Raw genomic sequence first — 17,195 nt, 5'->3', positions numbered from 1 at the left:
ATGGAATCCCTCTCACTCAATATTAATACGTTAATATCTCTCCTCTATTCATTGCTTTCAGGAACAAATCCCTCATTTATTATTAAGGCATTAATGTACTGTTTATTATGTACTAGACCCTGGGGTAGATAAGAGATTATCAAAGTCTCTGTGTCACGTAGGATTCACAGTCAATCTTAATGCCATTTTACAAAGGAGGAAACTGAAATCCATTAAGGTCAAATGACTTGGTCAAAGTCAAACATCAGTTTAATGGCAGAACTGGAATTTGAACCCAGGCCTCCTGTCTCCCATTTCTGTGCCTCTCCCATAAGCATTTTTTTTCCTCTGGGAAAATTATTTCTTACATACAACATGATGACTTAAGGACCTAATTTTCAGGAACCAAATTATTATGGTGATGATTATTAATGATGGCATTTATTAAGCACTTACTATGTGCCAAGCACTGTTTTAAGTGCTGGGAAGGTTACAAGGTGATCAGGTTGTCCCGGGGGGAGGCTCACAGTCTTAATCCCCATTTTACAGATGAGGTAACTGAGGCCCAGAGAAGTTAAGTGACTTGCCCAAAGTCACACAGCTGACAATTGGTGGAGCTGCAATTTGAACCCATGACCTCTGACTCCAAAGGCCGTGCTCTTTCCACTAAGACATGCTGTTTCTTAATATTATTATATTCTTAATATTTTGGTATTTGTTAAGCACTAACTATGTGCCGAGCACTGTACTAAGTGCAAGTATAGATACAAGATAAGGTTAGACACAAACCGTGTCCCACATGGTGCTCACACAGTCTAAGTAGGAGGGAGAACAGATATTGAAATCTCATTTCATCATCATCATCAATCATATTTATTGAGCACTTACTGTGTGCAGAGCACTGTACAAAGCACTTGGGAAGTTCAAGTTGGCAACATATAGAGACAGTCCCTACCCAACAGTGGGCTCACAGTCTAAAAGGGGGAGACAGAGAACAAAACCAAGCATACTAACAAAATAAAATAAATAGAATAGATATGTACAAGTAAAATAAATAAATAAATAGAGTAATAAATATGTACAAACATATATACAGGTGCTGTGGGGAAGGGAAGGAGGTAATTCTTCATTTCACTGATGAGGAAACTGAGGCACAGAGAAATTAAATATCTTGTGCAAGGTTATATAGCAGGAAATGGCAGAGTCGGGATGAGAACCCAGATGCTCTGACCCCCAGGCTGGCACTCCTTCCACTAGGCCTAGCTGCTTGCTGTGAGTCTAAGGACTGTCTGTAAAGTGCATTGCGTTTTAGTGCTGAATTCATATGCCAGATGTTTTTGATGCTGCTGTTGTTATTACTTCCTTGTACCTCTCAAAACCGCTGCTTTCAGTTCCTTCTCTGGGGGGGATATTCAGTGTGTAAGTCTTTTAAGCTGGGCCCCCAAAGTATTCACAAGTTCAAACTCTCCCCCATTAAGAGTTTATCAGGCGGATCTACAGAGACTTATCCTGAGGATGTTTACAAAGGGCTTTCAGTGTTGCCAAGAAGAGAGACCAGTAAGAGCGATACTGTTTCTGAAGTTTAGTTACAGGGATGGAAGCTACCAGCCAGATTCTTAATAAAGGATCTTTTGGGTTTGCTCCATAAAGCGGTGGGAGAGCAGCCTAATTGGAGGGGCAGTTGACCATTGCCTACAGAAAATCAGACAACTTTAATAGCATCTGCTAGAACATAGTTTGGCTGGGGTCTGGACTCTCCTCCGTTCCAGGAGGTAGTCCAAAAAAGCAGTCCTTGGGGTTCTTTCTATCCTACACCCTTTTCAATTCATTTGGATGTCATTCGCTCTCCTTGGGCTTCCATTTCTCTTTTCTTAAAGTGGGTATGATCTAACCCCTCGACCACCTTCTTGCAAAATAAAATCAGGTATTTTGCTACATAAAAAGTGCTGGGTGTCTTGTTTGGAAAGTGCTCTGTAAAAAGAAAGCCCCATCCCCTCAATTGAGAATTCGATTTTTAGATTCATCGCCAACTTAAATGGGTAGAGTTAGTCAGTGGAATTAGTAAGACAATATTTTGATTTCTGGTTGTCAGAAATATCTAAACATATTTTGGAAAGTTTCATTCAAATTTGAGTTACTAAATAGTCATTTTATATGAGTTTTAAAATGTTGTGCTTTTCCTGTTATTTCTCCAAAAACAATTAGCTCTGGGTATCTTCCTCTCACGTAAAACTTTGGAAAGTTTTGGAAAATTTGGAAACCTCCTGAAAAAATAAGCACTTATATCCCTGACCGATCTTTGTAAATGTATTTTTCTTTATTAAGAATGATTTGATTTTATCAGATGGCAAGGAATGTTTTCAGTATCATAATCGATAGGATTGATTCTTTACTTGAACCCATACTGAGCAGCAGGCAAGTCATGCAAGTATAGTTCATTTTAATTTAAAAGTCCCATCGTTTACTTTCTAGACTTTGGTCCTTTCCTATACTAAAGATAAATGCATTTTGACAGTGATATATTTTATTTTCTATTCCAGGTGGTAGTGAACGTTTAAACACTTCTTAGCCAGGAAAGAAATGAAAAAGTCCCATCATTCTCAGACTAGAAGTAAAAATTATTTGTACTAATTAAAACAATGTTCCTTAGTCAAAGTATGCACAGACTTTCAAACAAAGTTTAGTAAAAAGTATATGTAAGGGAGTTTTTAAAAGTAACATATTGGCCCAGCAGAAAAGAAAGTTTCATAAAAGCCGTTCATTTAAATTGCAAACCTCACTCACCCCAAATCATAATGCGCCCCTGGAGAAGTGTTTTATTAATGTGGAGGAAAGTTTACTTTCAGTAAATGAGGGAACATAAACAAATGTTTCAGAGCAACTTTTCCAGTGCCATCTCCATGTGCCTGGTAAAGGAAGAAAGAATCCCGCATACATCGCCAAACGTTAATAGTTAAAAGAAGGGAACTGGAATTGACTCTAGGAGTAATATGGGACTAGGAACGTGAACGGCCTGGGTGGACTGTGCAATGGATGCTATCCACCACTGGATGGTGATCTTATCGAAACATTTCCCTTGACAGATCAAAGATTTTCAGGTCTCCATGATTTCCAAGGCAAACTGGGGACATAGTTCTTCCATGGAATCTTTTTTTGATTTGCTGTGTTTTGCAGTCGTCTTGAAGCCCCTTCCTTCCTCTCCCCCTCGTCCCCCTCTCCATCCCCCACATCTTACCTCCTTCCCTTCCCCACAGCACCTGTATATATGTATATATGTTTGTACATATTTGTATATGCTATCCACCACTGGATGGTGATCTTATCGAAACATTTCCCTTGACAGATCAAAGATTTTCAGGTCTCCATGATTTCCAAGGCAAACTGGGGGCATAGTTCTTCCATGGAATCTTTTTTTGATTTGCTGTGTTTTGCAGTCGTCTTGAAGCCCCTTCCTTCCTCTCCCCCTCGTCCCCCTCTCCATCCCCCACATCTTACCTCCTTCCCTTCCCCACAGCACCTGTATATATGCATATACCTTTGTACATATTTGTTACTCTATTTATCTATTTATCTTACTTGTACATATCTATTCTATTCATTTTACTTTGTTAGTATGTTTGGTTTTGTTCTCTGTGTCCCCCTTTTAGACTGTGAGCTCACTGTTGGGTAGGGACTGTCTCTATATGTTGCCAACTTGTACTTCCCAAGCGCTTAGTACAGGGCTCTGCACACAGTAAGCGCTCAATAAATACGATTGATGATGATGATGACAGATAGTCCCATCATGCTGTTTTCAATCAACAGTTACCAAACTGGAGTAAACTGAGGTGGCTTGTAAGCCAGGAAGTGTTTGCAGTCCATGTACTCATCCAAAGCTTAAATTTAATAATAATTATAATGATGACATTTATTTATGCGCTTACTATGTGCTAAGCACTGTACTAAGCGCTGGGGAGGTTACAAGGTGATCAGGTTGTCCCACGGGGGGCTCCCAGTCTTCACCCCCATTTTACAGATGAGGTAACTGAGGCACAGAGAAGTTAAGTGATTTGCCCAAAATCACACAGCTGACAATTGGCGGAGCGGGATTTGAACCCATGACCTCTGACTCTAAAGCCCGTGCTCTTTCCACTGAGCCATGCTTTTCTCATCAGCAAGGTCTCTATAAAACTGCTCATATTCAGGCCTTGCCTTTCGTGCCTGCGGTACTTGTTACGTACAGAAAAAGCAGGATCCAATAATGCCACCTTGAGCTTGTTTAGCACATTTCTTCCTAGCAATTAACAGCCCTGCATGGTTGCATTCTTATTCATCTCAAAACATTCTAAATGCTACGAGATTAAAGTGACCAGATGTCATGGTTTAGGGGCGGTGCCAACATTTAGGAGTTCCGTGCCAATTCCTGCTTTGGGTCTTTGGGACATATTTGAGTCCCAGAAAAACCTGAAGGGAAAAAACCTTGATTAAGATGAGCAGACATTACAGCTGATGAAGGAGGAGGAGGTGTAGGATCTGTCAGCCTTCACTTCCACAGAGGAAGATGGGGTGCAGAGAGAGGGCAAGGAGGAGAGACTGCAGCTGTCTTGAAAACCCTGGGACTGCCAGCCTGAGAGCTGTGCAAACTCATAACTTGCCCAGTGGTCATAGTCAGTCAGTCAACTGTATTTATTGAGCACTTAATGTGTGCAGAACACTGTATTAAACACTTAGGAGACTACAATAAAGCAATAAACAGACACAATCCCTGCCCATGAGTCTAGAGGGGAAGACAGACATTAATGTAAAGAAATGAATTACAGGTATGCATAGAAGTGCAGTAGGGCTGGGAGGGGGGATGAATAAAGGAGGCAAGTCAGGGTGATGCAGAAGCCAGTGGGAGAAGGGGAAAGGAGAGCTTTCAGAGAAGGTATCTTGGAGGAGATGTGCTTTTGATAAGGCTTTGAAGGCGGGGAGAGTCATTGTTTTTCACATATGAAGAGGGAGGGCATTCCAGGCCAGAGACAGGACATTGTCAAAAGGTCAACAGTGAGGTAGAGGAGAGTTACTTATGGTGAGACGGTTAGCATTAGAGGAGTGAAGTTTGTGGGCTGGGTTTTAGGAGGAGAGTAGCAGGGTGAGTTAGGAGAGGGCAGGGTGATTGCTTTGAAGCCAATGATGAGAAGCTTCTGTCTGATGCAGAGGTGGATGGATAACAACTGGAGGTTCTTGAGTAGTGGGGAAATGTGGCCTGATCATTTTTGTAGAAAAATGATCCAGGCAGCAGTGAAATATAGACTGGAGTGACCCTGGTAGAAACGTAGCCGGGATGGGATAGACCTGTTGCTTCTGTTTGGGTTGCAGTTGTGGCACTTACTACATGCCAAATAGGATACTAAGTGCTGGTATAGATACAAGGCAATCAGGTCAGACATAGTCTTTGTCCCACATGGGGTCCATAGTGGAAGGAAAAACAGATATTTATTCCACATTTTACAGCCTGAGGAAACTGAAGCACAGATAAACTAAGAGACTTTCCCAAGATCACACAGCAGGTAAGAGGTGGGGCAGCAATCAGAACTCATGATCTCTGACTCCCATGCCTGTGCACTTTTCACTAGGCTAGGCTGCTTCAGAATGTCAGCACCTTGAGGGCTGGGACCAAGTGTTCTTATTTCTTTTGTACTTTCTCAAACACTTACTACAGTGCTCTCCACACAGTTAGTAGGATTGATTGACTGGTCTCTGCACAGTAAATACTCAGAGGGATATCAAATGTGACACCTGTTTATAGTGTTGACATTGTCTTTTCAAATAAGAAAATGCCAAAGTTATGGATTTTTAATTCTCTCAGTTTAGCACAGTTGCCAAAAAAGAACACTCTTTGTCTTCAACCAGACCTAAGTATCTTAAATAGCATGTTCACTTAAATTCAAGGGGAAATATCTAGTTATATAACTACTGGGCTCAAAAATCAAATTAGAGATTTCAATGGTCCATTACCTTTCCCACTGAATGGCCTGTGTTGTTAGGCTAATTATATTATTTAAATTGCAAACCAGGACCTGGGAACACAAATTGCAAACTTCTCCTTACTACTTGGCAGTGGTGAGAGCTTGTGGGTGGAAGGGTAGCAAGTGGGGAGAAGTGAGGGATTTAAGTCCTCAGCATTGTGGAATGGGTGTATTAGAAGCCCCAGAATTTCATTCATTCAATCGTATTTACTGAGCGCTTACTGTGTGCAGCGCACTGTACTAAGTGGTTGGGAAGAATGCAATTGGGTCTAAAATGTTCTGAGCATGCTCCAGCTCAGATGTGAAAAATCAAGCAATAAAAATTCAATTTGGTGGGTCAGTGCACAATTGACTGACCATTCTAGTTAAAACAGTCCCAATTTGGGAACATTTGCACATTTTTCTAACATTACTTTGGGACTATAATAATCTGGGACTGCCCCAGTCAGACTGGGTTAGGACACAGATTACAGTCCTATTGTCAAATTACATTTCTTCTGATATTTTAGATTTCTGTTGTGTTATAAACATTTGTTCTTTGAAAGATTTTAAAGTCTTTCCACAGATCTTTCAAAAATATGGGGTACAGGCAAGGTGGGTGAGACTAAGGTGGAAAGTCTCTTCTGAGGTATTGTAGAATTCATACTAAAGATCTGGTGCAATAAAGGCTTGACATTAAGCAGGCAATAGGAGTCAAGGGAAATTGGAAGTGGGAGTTGAAGGGTGCTGACAGGCTTACAATGAGGAAAGAGATGTGCCCCTTCATACACAAAATGCAACCTTGGTGACTGAAATTTAGGGTTTTTTTTTTCTTAACCAGCATCTTGAGTCTATTTAGCACCACCAAGGCAATGTATACAGAAGGCAGCTGAGGCAGATTCCACTCTGCTGTGTACCTCACTGACCACATTGTCAGATAATAATGATAGCTAGAAGCTGAAAAGACCCAGCTGGATTTTGGGGGCCTTGGTAGAGTTTGCAATGCAGGCAGTTAGAAAAATTGCCTCAGTGTGGTAAGCAAGGGAAATTCTATCTGAAAGTCTTTGAGAAAACATAAATATGGAACCCCACACTGTCATGTTTACATAGTTCTGTCTGAAGAAAGATGAGTCTGTTATGGAAGGATTGAATTCTTCAGGGAGTGGTTTAAATCAATCGTATTCATTGAGCACTTACTGTGTTCAGGGCACTGTACTAAGCACTTAGAAGAGTACAACACGGCAATATACCAGATACATTCTCTGCCCGCTATGAGTTTACACTCTAGAGGGGCAGACAAACATTAATATCAATCAACGAATTACAGATATGTACATAAATTCTGTGGGGCTGGGGTGACGAATAAAGGGAGCAAGTCAAGGTAATGCAGAAAGGAATGTGAGAAGAGGAAATGAAGGCTTAGTCAAGGAAGGCCTCTTGGAGGAGATGTGTCTTCAAAAAGGCTTTGGCAGGGGCAGGGGTAGAGTAATAGTCTGTCAGATATAAAAAGGGAGTGAGTTAGTTCTCCAAGGGAATGGGTGTTGATGGAGAATAGAAGGGGACCCAGGGACATACACAGTTAGGGAGTAAGAGGCAGAGGAGGAGTCCACAAAAGAGACTGAGAATGAGTGGCCAGAGAGATGGGAGGAGAACCGGGAGAGGACTGTGTCAGTGAAGCCGAGTTTGGATAATATTGCCAAGAGAAGGGGGTGGTAGACAGTGTCGAAGGCAGCTGAGAGGTCAAGGAGGATTAGGAAGTAGTGGCCATTGGATTTGGCAAGAAGGAGATCATTTGTGACCTCTGAGAGGGCAGTTTCAGTGGAGTGAAGGGGACGGAAACCAGATTTGAGGGGGTCAAGGAGAGAATTGGAGGAGAGGAACTTGAGATATTTATTTTTAAATGAAAGTCTTTTAGAATTCTTACCATACAGGCCAACTGTTCAGCAAATAGACTTTCACTCAAGCAAGTGCTGTACAATCATGGCTGAAAATAGTCTCGGCAGTATTGATATTTTGTATTTATAGAGCTGGCAAGCATCTTCTTTGCTCCTTATTCAGTTGGAAGTAATGCCATTCAGATCATTTTAAAAGTGCATTCTTTAGTTAAAGAGAACTCTACATTTTTAATTGGTTATCTGATTAATCTGCCAGTTGCAAATTGGAGGGATGTTAACAATCAATCTGAAACTTGGAGAATAAATCCTCTATCTTGGGCTTTGTGATTTTTTTCTTCATATTTTCAGTTGAAAAGAGAAATAGTCTATAAGAACTGTACATTAAACAAATTTTACTTAACACCTCAGTATGGCAGAGCTCAATATGTTCATAATCTCCTTAATCTGTACAACATCCCTGGAAGTCTGTTTTATGTGTGAAATGCATTGTAGCCTATATTTAAATCAACTGATGGTTGGTTAATATCAGTCCATGATATATTTCCTCCTTTACTTTTAAATAGCTTGATGAACATATGACAAACTGTTGAATTTGACCTTTGACATTCAGATACCGTGAACTCTGCTTGAATGTTGCCTGAGAAGCAGTGTGGCTTAGTGGAAAGAGCACTTCCACTTCATCTTCTTTTTTTTTTAAAAAAAAAGCACAGCCCTGATGGAGAGCTAGGAGGGATGAAAAACAAGTTAAGGAATAAGATTTAAGATCTCTCTGTTTCAGTTTTCCTATCTGCAAATTTGGAGAAGTCCTTTTGCCCAAGATAACTTAGCAGAAGCACAAGAACTGTGCTCGGAGTTCCACACAGCCTGACAAAAGTCACACCTTTTCTGTGACTCAAATTTGTGTTTCCTCTTTCCCTGCATCTTTCAGGTCCCCACCCCCTCCCTTAATAGGGCTATCTACCACAGAAATTTTATCCACCACTTGTCTGCTGTGTGACCTTGGGCAAGTCACAACTTCTCTATGCCTCAGTTACCTCACCTGTAAAATGGAGATTGAGACTGTGAGCCCCACATGGGACATGGACTATATCCAACCTGAGTAACTTTTATCTACCCCAGTGCTTAGTACAGTGCCTGATAGTAAGCACTGAACAAATACCAAAAAAAATGCAAAAAATAAAGAGGGAGAGCTGAGAGGATGAGAGGTTTCTCTGCTTATGATAAGCTCCAGCACTTAATGTAGTGCTCTGCACAAAGTACATGCCTAAGCAGCGTGGCTCAGTGGAAAAAGGGCAGGCTTTGGAGTCATAGGTCATGGGTTCAAATCCCAGCTCCACCAATAGTCAGCTGTGTGACTTTGGGCAAGTCACTTAACTTCTCTGGGCCTCAGTTACCTCATCTGTAAAATGGGGATGAAGACTGTGAGCCCCCGTGGGACAACCTGATCATCTTGTAACCTCCCCAACGCTTAGAACAGTGCTTTGCACATAGTAAGCACTTAATAAATGCCATTATTATTATCATTATTAAACACCTTGTCTTAGAAAATAAAAATCACTTCATAAACCTGATATTATATTTAACTGTCCTTCCTGTCTCCCTCTCAGTGAGAAAGGGTAGCTTGAACAGTAGGCTGGAGGAAAGGAGAGGTAAAACAGAACCCAGGAGCCCTGACTCCTCAAGGCTGGCATCAGTTAATGATTGAGACGGCTGCCTCTAGACTCACTGTCAGCAGGAGTATCTGTGGAGTGCTGGAAGCAACGGCAGTTAAAAATTTGAAAGTGTCCAGCCTGAATTGGAAGTGGCTCTTGTGTGAACAGCTATCTGGGAGGGGAATACAGTGACTCTGGAGATAAGGGTGGGGGTTAAGTGAGCATCAGGATTCCTTCCCCCCCCCCCCCCACCCCAACCCTTAGAGAAGTGATCTAGGTATCAAGTCTTAAAGATTATGAAATGCATACTGAGGGGAGGCCGATGCTAAATCTTTCCTTGTCTCTGGCTATCCAAACTTCTGCAGCTGGCCCTGTGACTCCTACAAATTCTGCCTCTCAGGCACTGAACGTTCCTTCCTGAAACAAAGCTGTCTGTGCGATGCCCTAGGTTAAACTTCACTTTATAATTTTGCAAACAAAGCTTGATGAGATGGAGTTTGGGACATGGTTTTCTGCTTGTGGATTAGTCAATCAGAAATTCTGAATCTATGGAGAGGTCCAAAAAAATGTTCTGATGATTAGAACAGTATTAACTCATTAGTCAGGATAAATGCTTTAGAAAGAAAGGACAAGCTTGGGGAACAGAAACCCCTCACCCCAAAACACACACACACACACACACACACACACACACACACACACACACACACTCTCTCTCTCTCTCTCTCTCTCTCTCCCCCCCCCCCCCCCCAACCCAACCCCCAACCCCCCGCTCTCCCCCCAACCAACCTGGAATTAGATATTGGGATTAAAGTACTAGAACCACTGCTGGCTGTGGTGTCAAAGATTGCATCCAGGTGCAGACTGAAAACAGATCTAGTGAAAAACATCAGATATTTAGTAAATAAGAGAATAAGTGTCTCTTCCTGTTGAATTCACTTGATATACCTGAATAATCATGGAAGGGGTACACAAGGGGCAAGAGAGGAGAAGGGTCTTTTCTAAAGAAACTTGAGGGTATCCTCATTATTACATGGCTTAGTTCTCTAGCTCCTTGTTAAGCTCCAATGAACAAAGATATTCCAAGGATTAGTGGCTAAACAAAATAACCTTCCTCCTTTGTAAAAACAATAAAGGTTCACCACTAATGATATTGTTGGTCTTGTGAGTCTTACATTTAGCAATAAAATCTGGTTATATTAGTGTCACTCAAGAGAAAATTCATTTGAGGATTGAGTCTGGGAACATTTTAGGTCACTAACCCTGCATCTTAAATTTGATTCAGTGAGCACTTCTTTATGCAGTCACACTTTAAGCCTGATTACTGATTTCAAGAATACTACAACCCAATAGCCAATTTTATTTCAGTATACAGAGCTAAACATTTACTGTTCATTTACTGTTATTAAACATAAACATGTTCCCTATGCCATTCTTGTCAATTCCCACTGTCCATTTTAGCCACTGCACTGTACTAGATGTACAAGGATTTCATGTGATTTTTATAGATGTCATGATTTCTGTCCTAAGGAGCTTATATTGTAAGTGGGAATCATAAGCTTGTATATGTGTTCATTTGCCAGACTATTAGCTCGTTGTGGGCAGGGAATGTCACTGTTCACTGTTGCACTGTACTTTCTCAAGCGCTTAGAGCAGTGCTTTGCATACAGCAAATGCTCAAAAAACACGACTGAATGAATTTACATTTAATTCAGAATATACAGTTGAACATATAAAACCTTTGAACGGAAAGGCTTAAACTAATTAAACCTCTGAGACTCACTCAGTTTTTCCTTCAAGCAAAATGTGGATAGCAGCCTTCGTATCTACTCCATAGAGATGGTTGTGAGACTAAAGAGATAATATGATGCATCTGAAAATGTTTTGAGGTCTTCAGAGGCAAGTGTTAGTCAAGTTACTATTGACATTTTAGCATATGACAAGTATAAATAGCCACTCCTCACAGGCAAGTCAGAGGACCTGGTTTCTAGTCCTGCTCAGCCACTTGTTTGTTGCATGACCTTGGTCAAGTCACTTGACTTTCCTGACTTACCTCACCTGTAAAATGGAGTTGAAGACTGGGAGCCCCATGTGGAGCATGGGCTGTGTCCAACCCAATTAGCTTGTATCTATCCCAGTGCCTGCCATGTAGTAAGCACTTAAATACCCTTAAAAAAATAATGACTGAGGTCCCTAAGTATCAGCACTGGTTTTGTTTATTTTACTACCCGTGGACTTCCAAGATAGATTGATTAAAATTGAGTGGATAAATTGTCCTTTTTATTTCTAGCACGTATACCTGTTAGCCGGAAACATTTTACAAATGATGATGATGTGGTATTTAAAAATTCACAAATGGTGAGAATTTTGGAAATCATCAAGGGAGACATACTGACTGTTGATTATTGGAATCAGAAGGACTGAAACTTAGAGCTTCGCCACTTCAGAATCTGAAATGAGGTTCCCAGGAAAGCAGGGTGAAAGGGAAAAGAGAAGACTCCACAGAGCAAGTGGCTGATATTTCTACTATTTTCTTGTTAAAGCAATTTACAGAAGAGGTCAGAAAGGTCCCTGTTTGGGCCTGTTACACGTTGCTAAGCTCCACTAAGCTGAGGCATTAGGAGATCCTTCATTTGAGCATTTCTGCATAAGAGGGAAGGAAGCAATTTCAAGTCCTGGGGATGCCTAAGGCCTAGGGACAGAGTTGTGTTTGTCTTCCTTTTCTCTTCAAGTTGCTTATGTTCTTGGCTTTCTCTGCCCCATTGCTCAATGTTTGTTTATGGCAGTGATGTAGAAAATTGTAATGTCTGTAATTGTTATTGGTTTACTGATTGTGTGACCACCTGGCTTGCTGGATACAAGACAAAAGCTGTAAATCCCCTTTTAAGGCCGAAAATGTGTAATTTAGAAGGGAAGGGGATTTTTTTTTTAAAGAACCACGTGTATCTGAAATTATTTTAATTAAAACAATGAGCTTCATCTACATCTCAAGACACAGTTTTGCTTCAGAGGACCTTATTTTTGCAATGAAATGCCCTGAAATTGAAGTATTTCCCAATAAACAACTTCATACTTGATTTGTAGTACATTACGTTGGATGTGCAGTTTCCAGATGTTTTCCAAAGGCAGAATGTTCTAAGGCACATTTACTACTAAAATATTTCCTTCTGGTTTACAAAGTGTCCCCATTTGTTTTAGGAGAAAATTATTTTCTGTCCATTTTGAAATATAACACATTCGTAAAGTATCTTTCATCCACGAAGGTCTTAGGATCTGTAGTCTCTGAATCTCTCCACCTTTAATGGGGTACACAGAATACTTTGTTCTCTGTCTCCCCCTTCTAGACTGTGAGCCCACTGTTGGGTAGGGACCGTCTCTATAAGTTGCCAACTTGTACTTCCCAAGCACTTAGTACAGTGCTCTGCACACAGTAATCACTCAATAAATACAATTGAATGAATGAATGACTGCCTCTATATGTTGCCGACTTGTACTTCCCAAGCGCTTAGTACAGTGCCCTGCACACAATAAGCACTCAATAAATACTATTGAATGAACGAGGCCTTCCCAAACTGATCCCCCTCCTTCCTCTCCCCATCCCCCCCACCTTACCTCCTTCCCCTCCCCACAGCACTTGTATATATGTATAGATGTTTATACGTATTTATTACTCTATTTATTGATTGATTTCATTTGTACACATTCTATTTTATTTTGTTAATATGGTTTGTTTTGTTCTCTGTCTCCCCCTTCTAGACTGTGAGCCCGCTGTTGGGTAGGGACTGTTTCTATCTGGTGCCGACTTGTACTCCCCAAGAGCTTAGTACAGTGCTCTGCACAAAGTAAGCGCTCAATAAATACTATTGAATGAATGAACTTAACATCTGTATAGCTATGCCACCCAACAGTTCAATTTGAAGGAAGATGTGTTACTTGCACTGAATTTTAGACTGAATTTATGAACGCAGGGTTAAATTACCTCTATTGTTTGTCTAGGACATTAGTAGCAAACTCCGTCAATTCAGAAAGTTCCCTAGGACCTTCAACTTTCAATTCACTTCAATTGAGAAGCAGCTTTGACTAGCAGATAAAGCACAGGCCTGGGACTCAGAAGGTCCTGGGTTCAAATCCCAGCTCTGCCACTTGTCTGCCGTGTGACTTTGGGTAAGGCGCTTCACTTCTCTGTGCCTCAGTTACCTCCTCTGTCAAATAGGGATTAAGACTGTCTCAGCTCCGCAACATTGCCAAGATCCGCCCTTTCCTCTCCATCCAAACCGCTACCCTGCTAATTCAAGCTCTCATCCTATCCCGTCTGGACTACTGCACTAGCCTTCTCTCTGATCTCCCATCCTCGTGTCTCTCTCCACTTCAATCCATACGTCATGCTGCTGCCCGGATTATCTTTGTCCAGAAACGCTCTGGACATATTACTCCCCTCCTCAAAAACCTCCAATGGCTACCGATCAATCTGCGCATCAGGCAGAAACTCCTCACCCTGGGCTTCAAGGCTGTCCATCACCTCGCCCCCTCCTACCTCACCTCCCTCCTCTCCTTCTACTGCCCAGCCCGCACCCTCCGCTCCTCCACCGCTAATCTCCTCACTGTACCTCGCTCTCGCCTGTCCCGCCATCGACCCCCGGCCCACGTCATCCCCCGGGCCTGGAATGCCCTCCCTCTGCCCATCCGCCAAGCTAGCTCTCTTCCTCCCTTCAAGGCCCTGCTGAGAGCTCACCTCCTCCAGGAGGCCTTCCCAGACTGAGCCCCTTCTTTCCTCTCCCCCTCGTCCCCCTCTCCATCCCCCCGTCTTACCTCTTTCCCTTCCCCACAGCACCTGTATATATGTATATATGGTTGTACATATTTATTACTCTATTTATTTTACTTGTACATTTCTATCCTACTTATTTTATTTTGTTGGTATGTTTGGTTCTGTTCTCTGTCTCCCCCTTTTAGACTGTGAGCCCACTGTTGGGTAGGGACTGTCTCTATGTGATGCCAATTTGTACTTCCCAAGCGCTTAGTACAGTGCTCTGCACATAGTAAGCGCTCAATAAATACGATTGATTGATTGATTGATTGACTGTGAGCCCCATGTTCTCTGAGAACAGTAGGCAGCATAGCAGTTCGCGGCTCTCCGAAGGAGATTCCAAAGAGCCAGCACCAGTCAGCGTCACCTCTCTGGAGGGGCAGTGGAAGAATGATGGGAGCAGTCCTTAGAAAACCCCTTCACCTACTGTCCCATTTCTCCTCCCCAGTGGCCCCTCATGAGTGGTGACTCTCAGTAGTCCCCAGTGCCATAAGGGGTGGGTCTCATTAGATGCAGAGCCCAGGGTAACTGCTAAGATTTGGTATTTTCATTAAGGCTATTAAGGAGGGAAGGTGAGAGGATGGGATATGAGCAATGGGTTGGAGTCAGGGGTGATTACCAGTTGCTTGGGAGGAGAGAACAGCTCTGTCCAATTCAACCGTATTTATTGAGCACTTATTGTTTGCAAAGCACGTGCTAAGTGCTTGACAATGGAAGTCAATGGATAAAAAGCCTTGAGACAAGCGTTCTGACACCTGGTTCGACGATGTAAGAGGCAGAAGGAGCCATGGGAGATTTCTGAGGAGGGGAGTTGTAAGCCTTCACTAACAATTAAAAAGTCACTGCATACTTTACAAAGTAACAGTTTCATCTTCTCAAAGAATAAATGATGTACAAAGAAGGTATTTCATGCTTTTTTTTCTGCTTCCTGATGCCTAACAACCCTATCAGGGTAGCACCTGGAGAGTTTCCAGTACTCTACCAGTCTTGACTATGGAAGAGAGAGTCAAGCAGAGGCCAACCCATTCCATTCCTAGCTTGGCCAGTGGCTAGTGAGTGGAAGGCGATCTGCTACGAGTCAAGACTCCCCTGTGCTAGGCAGCAGCAGCACAGGAAAGATTCGAGGGCAGAGACTCAAGTTCACTGCTCAGAAGGACGCAGTGGTAAACCACTTCCATATTTTTACCAAGAAAACTCTATGGATACACTACCAGAATGATTGCAGACGGAGGTGGGGTGTTCTGAGAGAGACGTGCCCATGAGGTTGCTATGGGTTGGAGATGACTCAACAGCATAAGACAAACTCCCTAACATCTTCCCCTTTTAACAAATATTAAGATATTCACTATTCAAAAAATAATAAATCATTTAAATATTTAAATATATTAGGGTGACTTTTAGCTTATTCTACCGGTTTTCTTCAAATGCTTTTAAAATTATCGTCAAAACTTCCAATAACTTCCTTTGGCAAGTTACACCTTCTGAATTCAGCGAAATGTGCTAAACATTTTCATTATGTCCAAACTGCCACATTATTTCCCTTAAGAAGGATAAATGTTACTGTTTTATTTTTACCTTTACATGGCACTACTAGGTTACAAAATAAAAACATAATTGGAATGTTACTTCTAGCTTATGATCAATCAGTGGTATTTATTGAGTGCTTACTATGAGCAGAGCACTGTACTAAGCGCTTGGGAAAGTACAATACAAGAGAGTTGGCCGGCACATTCCCTGCCCACAATGAGCAGACTTGAGCCTCATAAAGTTTGGTTTGGTTTGCTACCTTGTTTTGTGAATATTTACTTAGGAACACATGCCTAGCATATTTTATTTCTGTTTCATTTAGTATTATCTTTATATTAGAAGGATCCGCCCTTTCCTCTCCATCCATACCGCTACCTTGCTCGTTCAAGCTCTCATCCTATCCCGTCTGGACTACTGCATCAGCCTTCTCTCTGATCTCCCATCCTCGTGTCTCTCCCCACTTCAATCCATACTTCATGCTGTTGCCCGGATTATCTTTGTCCAGAAACGCTCTGGGCATATTACTCCCCTCCTCAAAAATCTCCAGTGGCTACCAATCAATCTGCGCATCAGGCACAAACTCCTCACCTTGGGCTTCAAGGCTCTCCATCACCTCGCCCCCTCCTACCTCACCTCCCTTCTCTCCTTCTACTGCCCAGCCCGCACCCTCTGCTCCTCTGCCGCTAATCTTCTCACCATACCTCGTTCTCGCCTGTCCCACCACCGACCCCCAGCCCACGTCATCCCCCGGGCCTGGAATGCCCTCCTTCTGCCCATCCGCCAAGCTAGCTCTCTTCCTCCCTTCAAGACCCTACTGAGAGCTCACCTCCTCCAGGAGGCCTTCCCAGACTGAGCCCCTTCCTTCCTCTCCCCCTCATCCCCCTCTCCATTCCCCCATCTTACCTCCTTCCCTTCCCCACAGCACCTGTATATATGTATATATGTTTGTACATATTTATTACTCTATTTATTTATTTGTTTATATTACTTGTACATATCTATTCTATTTATTTTATTTTGTTAGTATGTTTGGTTTTGTCTCCCCCTTTTAGACTGTGAGCCCACTGTTGGGTAGGGACTGTCTCTATATGTTGCCAATTTGTACTTCCCAAGCGCTTAGTACAGTGCTCTGCACACAGTAAGCGCTCAATAAATACGATTGATGATGATGATGATTGATTAGAAGTTAAACCTTTTCTATTCAATTTTGTACTTCCTAGTATCATGTTTGTCTTTATTAAGTCACTGCCGACTTCCTGGTCCAGGAGAAGTAACCTGGGAACTGTCATTTTTAATTGATGGTTAGAGTGGCTTCTTTTCAGTTCCTATATTTCATCATCATCAATCGTATTTATTGAGCGCTTAC

At 42.1% G+C, this 17,195-nt stretch overlaps 1 non-coding gene across 1 annotated transcript; it reads left to right on the top strand.

The window, feature by feature from the left end:
- The first annotated feature begins 15,243 nt into the window (after window positions 1–15,243).
- On the top strand, window positions 15,244–15,381 carry LOC119931176. Its single transcript, XR_005452033.1, has one exon. It is a non-coding gene; the product is annotated as a small nucleolar RNA SNORA7 (small nucleolar RNA).
- Window positions 15,382–17,195: the final 1,814 nt, after the last annotated feature.

This window comes from Tachyglossus aculeatus, chromosome 7 (assembly GCF_015852505.1).
Source record: "Tachyglossus aculeatus isolate mTacAcu1 chromosome 7, mTacAcu1.pri, whole genome shotgun sequence".
NCBI classification, from domain to species: Eukaryota; Metazoa; Chordata; class Mammalia; order Monotremata; family Tachyglossidae; genus Tachyglossus; species Tachyglossus aculeatus.
Note: the sequence above shows the minus strand (reverse complement) of the source record. Positions and strands in the feature narration are given on the sequence as shown.